Consider the following 12,109-nt stretch of genomic DNA (forward strand, 5'->3'; position numbering starts at 1 on the left):
GCACACACACGCACACACACACACACACACACACACACACACACACACACACACACACACACACAGCCGTCTCATGCATTGTAATGCACAAATCTCTCTTCAATAGGCTCTTCATTGTGTCAGTGTGTGTATAGTGAGCAGCTTACATTCATTGTCGAGTCATTTGGAATGTCAGCTTATCTCTGTGTGTGTGTGTGTGTGTGTGTGTGTGTGTGTGTGTGTGTGTGTGTGTGTGTGTGTGTGTGTGTGTGTGTGTGATTTAGCACAACAGAAATAAAGAAAGCCTTTTGGAATTAAGCCAAACGTCCCCACCTTGACTAAGGTACCTTTGGGCTATGACTTTGTATAACAGATTAGAACAGACCAGAATATAATAGAGAATAAAACTTACGACAGTTTGGAGAAATGACAAAGAAAACACTTGATGGCAAGCTGGATTTAGCGATTGGCTGCATTTGAAAAGCAGTAACACATATTCAATAATGAGTTGGTCTGAGGGAGTGTGTTTGATGACCAGGTGGATATTTTCAACAAACACCTGATGAACACTCGATTTTATTAACACATACATGGAAAACGGATAAGACACTATATTTGTACAAATGCAGTTTGTCATCAATCCATGAAAATTTAGGGAACTTGTTATAATTAGGTGAATTTGGGCAAACTACAGGGTGGGCCATTTATAAGGATACACCATAATAAAATGGGAATGTTTGGTGATATTAAAGTCCTGTTTGTGGCACATTAGTATATGTGAGGGGGCAAACTCCTCAAGATGGGTGGTGACCATTTAGAAGTCGGCCATCTTGGATACACCTTTTGTTTTTTCAATAGGAAGAGGGCCATGTGACAAATCAAACTCATTGGTAATGTCACAAGAAAAACAATGGTGTGCTTGGTTTCAACGTAACTTTATTCTTTCATGAGTTATTTACAAGTTTCTGACCACTTAAAACATGTGTTCAATGTGCTGCCCATTGTGTTGGATTGTCAATGCAACCCTCTTCCCCCACTCTTCACACACTGATAGCAACACCGCAGGAGAAATGCCAGCACAGGCATCCAGCATCCGTAGTTTCAGGTGCTGCACATCTCGTATCTTCACACCACAGACAATTGCCTTCAGATGACCCCAAAGATAAAAGTCTAAGGGATCAGATCGGGAGACCTTGGGGGCCATTCAACTGGCCCACGACGACCAATCCACTTTCCAGGAAACTGTTCATCTAGGAATGCTCGGACCTGGCACCCATAATGTGGTGGTGCACCATCTTGCTGGAAAAACTCAGGGAACGTGCCAGCTTCAGTGCATAAAGAGGGAAACACATCATCATGTAGCAATTTCAAATATCCAGTGGCCTTGAGGTTTCCATTGATGAAGAATGGACCCACTATCGTTGTACCCCATATACCACACCAAACCATCACTTTTGTTGTTCCAACAGTCTTGGAGGGATCCATCCAATGTGGGTTAGTGTCAGACCAATAGTGGTGGTTTTGTTTGTTAACTTCACCATTCACATAAAAGTTTGCCTCATCACTGAACAAAATCTTCTGCGTGAACTGAGGGTCCTGTTCCAATTTTTGTTTTGTCCATTCTGCAAATTCTGTGCGCCGATCTGGGTCATCCTCGTTGAGATGCTGCAGTAGCTGGAGTTTGTAAGGGTGCCATTTGTGAGTAGTGACATGCGGCGAGTGCTACGCTGTGGGTTCTTGCTACGCTGTGGGCTCTTGCTGAATGAAGCTAGGACAGCCACTGATGTTTCTTCATTAGTGACAGTTTTCTTGCGTCCACATTTTGGCAAATCCAACACTGAACCAGTTTCACGAAACTTAGCAAGCAGTTTGCTAACTGTAGCATGGGAGATGGGTGGTCTCGTAGGGTGTCTTGCATTGAAATCTGCTGCAATGACCCGGTTACTGCGTTCACCAGATATCAACACAATTTCGATCCACTCCTCACGTGTTAACCTCTTCGACATGTCAATGGCTGTGAACAAAGAGAAATTTGTAAATAACCCATGAAAGAATAAAGTTACGTTAAAACCAAGCACACCATTGTTTTTCTTGTGACATTACCAATAAGTTTGATGTGTCACATGGCCCTCTTTCTATTGAAAAAACAAAAGTTGTATCCAAGATGGCCGACTTCTAAATGGCCAACATGGTCACCACCCATCTTGAGGAGTTTGCCCCCTCACATATACTAATGTGCCACAAACAGGACTTTAATATCACCAACCATTCCCATTTTATTGCGGTGTATCCATATAAATGGCCCACCCTGTACATTTGGAGCTTAATGGCTTTAGGAAAACCAGTTTAACAATTAGATATAGAGAACAAGTATTAGGTCAGAAGGTTTTCAAGCACATGCTGGATTTAAGGTAATTAAGGTAAAAGATTACATTTAGGGAACTTACATTCAGTCAGATTTAGGATGGATTCAGGGAACACATCTGCAAATTTAGACAGTTTATATTTTATCACTCAGACTGACAGATAATACATTTGTTTGACCAGATTGTGGGAATTGAGACGTGAATCGATGTAATTAGGAGACACGCAACTTGCCTGGAATAAGGGGAACACACACTTGATCAGACAAGCAATGTCCAACTATGAAGAACTCAAAAGGAGGTATAAAGATGTGGTCTTAATGCACAAATAAGATTTTGCAATTAACTTTAGAAAACTGGAGGTCCTTGGTTTTGACGTCTTGAGGTAAAGTTGTTGAGTTGTAAAAACAAGTAGTGTAAATATTCTGTTATTAGAAATATGTCTATCATCGTTATTGAGATTTATATTAAAAGGGAAGCTAGTGAAATATTAACTTGTGGAGAAGAGATGAGATTAAACTAAGCGTCCACTTCTTCTCACTCCTTTTCAATATGTATACTGATTCAGAATTAGTGAAATGATATTTGAGTGTTTTTTTCTCATTTTCTTCTTCCTAAATGACTTTCTGTTTATTTGAAGAACATAACTTAAACATGGTTGGTGTGGTAGAATGGATAAGCAGATTTTGGGAACTTAATTAAGGAATTTTAATAATTTTGTACCCATAAGGGGAACAAACACTGCATTATTAATCATTAACTAGCATGATTTGGAGGTGTAGCTCTGTAGTATAGCGGTTAATACTTTCGTTTAATGTAAAAGAGCTCCAGTTCGAGATTGGGAGAAGCCATAATCCCCTGGGAGATGCTGTCAAGAAGCTGAGTAGTTTGATCTGATGAATATATAGTGAATCAGTTGGATTCTTTACCTGAAATAAAGAAAAAGCTAAAGTGGCTTTATATTACATGTCCTGGTAAACAGTTGTTTTCAGGTAACCAGAAATATGATTCTTTGTCTGTTTTATTTCTTTGGTAATGCATATTTCTGTCCAGTAAATACGGTGCAGTTTGAAAGAGGGAATGAGAAGAAGGAAAAAAGAAATTAAAAGTGAAGAAAGGTTTGAAGACTGCTGGTCCTGATGAGGTAGAAATGGTGAAGATGGGGAAAAAAGAGGAAGAGGAGTACAGCAATTAAAGAATGCATCTCTGCTCATTGAAAACTACAAAGAAGGGAAGATTGGATGAGAGGGAGGCGAGGAAAAAGAGGAGAGAAAATACAAGTTGGGTGTGCAGAAGTTGAAAGATGTGGCGAAGGAAGAGAGAAGGAGGAGAGAAGGAGGAGAGAAGGAGGCGTCCATGTGTCCTGCACCTGATAAGGCTCCGATTGAGGGCTATAAATTACACAAGAGAGAGGGAGAGAATTTACACACAAGCAGGGAAACACACACTGAAAAGCACAGAAACATACAGCCCTAACCCTCTATTTCTCCCTCTCTCACACACACGCACACACAGTGCAGGTTATCTATCATCAGTTAATGAACTTAGACTGACAGACAGCTCCATGTCTCTCACACTGATCCTATTAAGACCTGCCTGACACAAAACAGACTCCTATTAATACAGTTACCCTATGTGTGTGTGTATATGAGTGTGAGTGTGTATGAGTGTATATGAGTGTGAGTGTGTGTGTGCGATTACTGAGGACAAAAACAGCCCTGTGCCCAAGTACTACCATTGAGCCAGTCTTTGTATTCCATGTGAGTGTTGTTTTTGTTTTCTAATTTTTTTTTGGCAGTAAAATACAGTTAACCTGGTCACTAGAGAACCATGTAGGGTTAGGGTTTGGTTTTGGTTAGTGTTCAGCATTGACTAGTTGGATAGTTTGGAAAGACCGTAATACTATATTTATAATGTAAAATCGTGCTAATTTGTCTATATTGGATGTGCCTGAAAGAAAACCCAATCCAAATCAAACCTATATGACCATCACTGACCTAGTGGATGTTAATATGTTAATTTAAAAGGGCTGATTTTCAGCTTTCAGTCTCCATTAAAGCAAAATCCTTCAACTTAAAGACAACTAGCTCAAATCCCAGCTTATTTTCTTGAAGCTACAATTTAAGGATGTCACCAAAATCAGTCCCATACACACAATTGAAAGGAAAAAGTTTTGCTGTATTAAAAATCATAATGGCAACCAACACACAACCAAAGCAATCTCAAGGAGGGTTTTTTGTTGTTGTTGCAGTACCCTCTTTGGAAATAATTTCACCCAGCAATCTTCAGCAACTGTTCAGTAATTGGTTGCAGAATAGACATTTTCCCCTCGTGGCAATTGGTTGCAAACATGTCTCTAGACCTGTGTAAATGAGGCCTTAGATTAGACCCCACATCAGTGCTTCCCAGAGTTTAAGTAACAGACACAACTCAACATCAGATGCTCAGACTGCATAAACCAGACATTAATAGCTAAATTGTTGCAAATAATTTTTAAGAAGGCCAGTAAGAGAGTGAAAAGCATAATTCCTTGGACTTAAAAATTAAAAGCATTTGAATGAATATGTCTGGGTTAACTGTATTAGCCACTTTCAGGGAGAAACTTTTGAAATAACTGACCAATTCTACTCTGTGGCACATAGCTTTAAAGATTTCAGTTTCCTGGCACACACAGAGGAAAAAGTCAAGTCGACCATGCACCACGAACAAACGTGTTATATATGTAATGATGTAATGGCATGCTGACAACTGAAGACTCACGTAGATACACACACACACACACACATACACACACGTGTTGATTAAGGTAATAAATGGCCTCTGATTGACAGAAATGAGGACAGTGGTCGTGCTGTGAGAAAATCAAGCGTATGGGTGTGCACCTGTGTGAGCTCTGTAGGCTCACTGTTCTCATCTGGTCTCCAACCAAACTCTATAATTAACTATGGGCCTTCCCCAGCCCCAATATACAAATGTCAAACAGTGTGTGGTGATCAGAAACAGAACTATTGACACATTTGTTAATTTAATAAAACGTGCACGCTCAAAGACTCAAGTAATCCTAAAATGATTTTTAAAAAGATAACTGTCTTATTTTTGTTATGAATGAAAATCATTACCTGGTGTCGATTCAACAACGACAATATAGAACAAGGTAACGGAAAATCATTTGTTCCCAGAGAAGATTTAAAGAAAATAAAAAGCTGATTGGCAGTTTTGTGATCATCATATTCACTGGAGATACTCTTAAGACTCTCTTTTAGTCAAACTCAGCTGTGTAATCAAACACTTTTACACCTTCTCAGTTGGGAACATCTCAAACAGAACCTCTCCCAAGGTAAGCCATAATGAGTTGTAAAAGCCTTAAAGGCAATTTTATTTTGGAATTGACTTGAAACGTGAGAGCTGCACCACCAAGTGAAAATCAAACCAAATCTCATGGTAACTGATTTTTGTTTGGTAGAGCCCAGTGGACATATCCAGTTGGTTCTGAACAAATGGCCAAGGTGCTAAATTGCTGAAGGCACCCACACACTGTGATATTTTAGCAATATTCTGATGCATGTGGACTTGATTATTATATTGATGATTATCCATAACTTCAGTTCTTTCTGCTCAGTCAGCTATATTTTCTTCTTTGCTAGAAATCCAAACATTTTGCCCAGTGGAAATCTTTTGAGGTTAATAACGAGCATTAAACCTCTCTCACTTTGAGATACAGGACAGGATTCTCTGATGACTTCCATATGTTATTCATGCTAGAGTAGTTATCCGGCTTTAGGTTCTTTTAGGTGCAGTTCAAATAATCACCATTAGGCGGGCTTCCAGAAAAACACTGCCTGTGCATGTAAAACAGTTTGTGTTTAACCTATAAATTGCTGTGACCTTCTTTACGTTAACTTGACAGGTTCATTCCTTTCAGTGCTCACTCGGCTTCAGTTAGATCTTGTTTGAACAACTCTATTTGAATTGACCCTTCCAGCTGTTTTTTACTGATCCCCACAGGGAAATGTGTTCTCTGCATTTAACCCATCTTCAGTATAAGACGAAGTGAGCAACTACTGTGCAGTGCCTGGGGACCAACCCCAGCTGTAAGCCAAAGCCTTGGTCAAGGGCACAGACACAACAGAATTAACCTACCATGTTTTTTGATAGTGGGAGTAAATAGAAGTCCCAGAGTAATCCCAGGGAGAACATGCTAGCACCACAAGGAAGAGCCTTTCAGTGGTCCAACTACTGTTAAACCACAGTGCTGACCAGTATAATTACATTTTAACTGAAAATAGAAGTTATTTCAGGAATGAATCTTTACCAACAGTTGTCTTCAAAATAAACAAAACACAACGAAAGTTCAATAAAACACAACGGAAGTGTTTTTTAGACGATGTGATGGAAGGGTGCAGAAGAGACAGAAATCAAAACATGCAAAAGATTTCATGGAAACTGTTTAAAAGAAGTGGTGGATATTTCAGTTTTCTGAGAGAGAAAAAGATACAAAGTAATTTGTGTTTTTTGTGTTTTGTATGATTTATACAATACTAGTTTTCTATTAGCTTGTCACTTTTGCAGCTGGTCTGTCACATTATTATCTCCCCAAAAACACTTCTGCTGGGTTTTGTGTATTTTTGCAGCAGTTTTCTTTTTGCTGACATGTTCTTAAGTTGCAGTGCGTTTGACCTCTCATGACCACTGGGTTACTATAGGTCACTATAAACAATAAACTATAAATAAACTATAAACAATCTGTTTTGTACGTTTCAACCTAAACTGCAAGCTCTCATCAAAACCTGAGGATGACATAATAATCACAGGAGTAATCACCTGCAGGATGAAAGAAAAAGAGAAGAGAAATAGAAAATGAAGCAGGAGGAGACGTAAAATCATGAAGGACCACAGATGAAGATCTAATTCAGTCATTTTAGGAACTGAAGCTTCTCGTACTTTCACTGAGCTAAATTCAGATTATTATCCAGGGCGATCACAAACACACACACACGCACACACACACTAAAACGAGACAGTAAGAATTAAGAGGCAGATTACATCTCTGTATCTTCTCCTTTAAAGCTGCTTAAACTGTCTAACACCCACAATCCCACTACGTGTGTGTGTGTGTCTGTGTGTGTGTGTGTGTGTGTGTGTCTGTGTGTGCGTGTGTGTGTGTGTCTGGACAAGTAGAGGAAGTGATGAAACAATCACATTCAGGAAGTCGACCACGTCCTGTTTTGTTATATGATTCATGCCCTCTCTCCTCGTCTCCCTTTCATTCCTTCCTTTGTTTCCTTCCTTTCCTTTGCCCTACCTCTCAAACCCCATTTCCTCCTCTTCCTTTACTTTCTGTTCATCTTTCCATCCATTTCTCTTTTCCTTCTTTCCCATATTCATTTTTCCTCTTTTCTTCTCATTCTTTCCGGGTCCCCATCATCCAATTTGATTTCCCTACTTTCTTTTCTCTTTTTCTGTCCTACCTTCATACTCGTTCTTCTCCTTTTCACATTTTTTATTCTTTTCCTTTTCCTTAGTGCCTCTCTTCCTTCCTTTCCTTTCTCTCTCTCCAGCTCTATTTCTTCCTCCATCCTATCATTCTACTCTTTTTTCTTCACTCTATTTTTATTCTGCTCCATATTTCTTTTATTATTAACTCTTTCGTCTTTACTAGTTCACGTATACCCTCATTACTAGAATTTAACATATATTCCTCCCTTCACAATTTTCCTGATTCCTGCTTACTTTCTTTCCTTCTTTTCCCAATTTCCTTTCTAATTCTTTTCTCCCTTCCTGATAACCTTTATCTTTAATCTTTTTTTCTTTAATCACTCCCTTCTTTTCTTTCTCTTCACTGCCCATTTTATTCACACATTTTCACATCTTTCCTCTCTGCTCTCATTTCATTTCCATCCCTCCTTCACTTATGTTCTTTTATCCTTCTTCTCTTCCATATATTCTATCCATTCCTTAATAATTATTCCCCCTCTTTTCATATGACTTTCTTTCCTAACATTGAGAGATCAGGGTCAGAGAAGCAGGATTATGAAGTCAGTCCTGGGGCTGACCCGCCTGTAGAACCTTTGAGCAAGGCACAACAGCAGATGGCTTCTCCATCTGAACTTTGAGACACAAAGCTCAGAAAAAAAGTCCTCTCCTCCGGTCTCCGTGGATACAGAGCTCTGATCGAGAGGACAGTTGGAGATGAGGATGAGGATGCCAAATCTATTGACATCTTGTTACCACAGCAACGAGAAGAGAGAGGACAAGAATGACCACCATCAGGGCTACTACTAAACAACATGTATGTACTACAAGAACAGATTTCCACTGATGGAGGACAGAATTCCACCCATGATCAGTGTTACTGATGGGTGATGAGCTGAGATTGTTTTTTGTTGTTGTTGTTTTTATCAATGAAAGGTTAGAAAATTAGCTACATGCAATTAAAGAATACAAATCTACAAACTGCCAGAGTTTAAAATTATTCTTATATTTAGTGAAGAAAGAAGACCAACTGTTAATAAAGTGGATCAGTGTTAAATACTTCCGAAATAAAGAAAACACACTCAGACACACACGCACACACATGCACACACACACACACAAAACTGTAGATGCTCAAACCATGTCTTGATTTGAGCATGTTGGCTTTCACCCAGTTTCCTTTTTGGAGTCAGAAGTGAATATCTTTACATGAGAAGGTGAAGTGCTAAGTTACCAGCTAGTTCGAGACAACTTGATTAGAAAATGCATCGCACCTTCACAAATACCTGCTAATTTCAATTAAATAATATAACCAAAACCAGGCCACTAATTTCTTGAATGGGCTGTCAGCACACCTAAATGTACAGCAGGCCATGTTAATATCCTACTGTGCTTATTGGCATCAATGCCACTAACTCAGTGGAGAGTTCATGTAAGGTGACTCGATTTAGTTAAGGTAAGGTTGCATTGGGAACCAACCTCAAGAAGCCTTTTGAGGACCTATTTGTAAGAACTGTAAATACATGAACACATTGTTATTATGAAGATGTAATGCATATTGAAAAGCAAAATGTACTTATACTTGGACTTTACACAGCGGTTTTTGAGTTTTACTAAATATTTAAAGTGCTGCAGACTTTCGGCCTGTCCCTTCTTTCTGAAGTGGTCACCACAGCAGATGCAGTCACATTTTACCATGTTTACTCCACACATTTTACCCTATGGACAATTTAGAATCACCAATGGAGTTAAAGATGACTCAATTAAAATTCTCCTAATTGTGTTTGGGAGCTCACTTTGACCTTCAGGAGGTCTTTTAAAAAAATAGTCAAGGGTTTAATTGTTGATCTCAAGCTATGTTATTGCTAACCTTAATGTATCCTCAAGTATTCGTTGGATCAATGGAACATGCCTTTAAATATCCAAAAAGTACATGAATGCCATCACACGAATTAGCAAACAGATTCTGTAGGTAAACAACTGATTTGTAATCAAAAACCAGATAATGTCACTGTTGTGCCCATCTTAAGATTAAGCACATATTCTGTGGAGACAGGAAACATTTTATATCAACTCTTCACAGCGTTTTCAGTATGTTGAGGGAAAACAAAGTGACAGTGATTCCTTTCCAAATATATTTGCAGAAACTTTTAGATCACGGAAGGTGTTAAAAGTCCTGCATTTTGTGGGGCTGGGTGTTGAACCTGGATAATTAACAAAATGCACTTGTAGCACAGCATATGGAAACAGTCAAGCACCAAAAGTCAGCTTCCTAATCCTATTTACTTATTCTCTGCCAACATTTAAGTATGTTATTAAGAAGAGAATTAGACTGGGACTGGAGAACTTTATTAATCCAACATAGCCCTGCCAAATAGCCAAATCCAACATGCATTCATTTTCACAAGAAACACACTAACAGAGAGAGAGTCTATGATTGAATGAATGATCTTTACTGCTATTATACATCGTGCAATGAACATTGATTTGACTTTCACTTAAGATAAAAAAAAACACAATAAATTAAAAGAATGAATAAAAATAAGTAAGTAATTGGAGATAAAAATAAATGTAAACTTAGCAGGAAACTTAATCAGCAGTATAAAGCACTGTTAGCCAATTAAAATGTCCTCAGACCATATTCTAAGTGTTTTTATTGAAGTATCTGAGTATTTTTGTGTCATGTTCACAGTTAAGTGTGTAGCGTGGTGGAGTCTGTTAGTTCTCAACCCACTACCAAGTACTTTGGAAGATTAACAAGCAGCTAGCAGCTTGATATAAAGCAGCATATATAAAGTCATACAAGCCTGAAAACTTAAGTTTTGAGACTTAAAGTCCCATATTCACCCTAAATAAAACGGGTCCATTTACATCCCCTCAGTGACTCACAGAGCTGAGACATGTATCAATAAAACAATGGCGTATCTAACCATGTACATGGTGCAGAATATGAAAATTTTTAGCTTCAATTAAATTTAGCTTGGGTGGAAAAACATGTATATTCTTGGGGTTTTATTCTCTTGTTGTCCTAAGAATAAGAACATCTGTTAAATGAGCACTTGTTGAGTGTAAGTTTGCCACAGTGAATATTTGGGAAAACCAAATCCATGTGCACAACAAATGTATGTGAAAGGCAGACATATACAAATGGTCTGTCAAACCTTATGGCTACTTGAGGGAAAATCTGAGGAGGAAATCAGGGTTCAAGAGGTTAATGATGAGAATTTCATTCATGTTTCTTACACACATTACAACACACACACACACAAACACACACACACACACACACAGGCTAGTGTTTCCTGTCATTAGGCAGCGGAGCTGTTCTATAATTAGAACATCTGGACCCAAGTAAGTTTAGTGCCAGTGCCCTCACGCACGCACACACACGCGCACACACACACGCACACACACACACAGAGGCAAACATTTCCAAACCATAAAATCACATACTCCCAGCACACATACACAAAATTGTACATGTTTTATATTTCAGTGACTTGTTTTTTCTTTTTTTTATTCCTTGTTTTTTTTTTTTTTTTTTTGCTTTTTTTTTGCTGTTTTGTTCGAAAAAAAGCACATTAAAGCAACAAAACAAACAACAGCTTGGAGAGCTAATGGCACGCTAAATGAAGGGAGAGAATAGCTCAAGTTGACAGAAAGAGAGAAAGAGGGAAGGGGAGGGAGAGATGGAAAGTGAGAGAGAGGGGAAAAAAACATTAGCAAGTTCAAACATGGCTTTTTTTTTTTTTTGAATAAGCCGCGTTGCGTGTTTTTTTTAAAGACTGCCGAGCTTCACAGTCTACAGATGCCTTTCCAAAAAGAGATTAATATTGATAATAAGAAGGCCATTCCTTTCTGTTTTGTTTTGTTTTGTTGCTTTTTTTTTTTTCCATCTCTGTGGTGGGGGAAGAATAAGAGGCGCAGGCGATTCCTTTGACAAACCCCCTCGTCTCGCCGCACAGGCCCATGTGAAGCTGAGCCAACTGTGGCTTAGATCTCTACACACCATCACAACCAGAGGAACAAAAGGAAAAAAGGGAAAAAATGCATGTAAACTGGTCAGAAGCTTAAAAACCAGCAGAGTTAGCAAAACTTTTATACAGTCTAAGTGAGAAAAATCAAGATGAAGGCGCTGAGCCAAAGGCTGTCTGGAAACTACTTGTAAGTAGAATTTAAAAGAGTAATCAGGGTTTATTGAAGTGGCTACTAATATATAATAGTGGCATCAGTGTAATGTGTACAATTTACTGTGTAATATATTTCCGATTGGCTTGCAGGTGTCTGTCCAATCA

The 12,109-nt window shown here is 38.6% G+C and overlaps 1 protein-coding gene across 7 annotated transcripts in view; it reads right to left on the minus strand.

The window, feature by feature from the left end:
- LOC120747519 (transcription factor 4-like) overlaps nt 1-12,109 on the minus strand; it is a 241,178-nt gene that overhangs the window by 174,598 nt on the left and 54,471 nt on the right. The gene's annotated exons all lie outside the window — the stretch shown is intronic.

The sequence above is a fragment of the Simochromis diagramma genome, unplaced genomic scaffold (genome assembly GCF_900408965.1).
Source record: "Simochromis diagramma unplaced genomic scaffold, fSimDia1.1 OVJJ01000596.1, whole genome shotgun sequence".
In the NCBI taxonomy this organism is placed as follows: Eukaryota; Metazoa; Chordata; class Actinopteri; order Cichliformes; family Cichlidae; genus Simochromis; species Simochromis diagramma.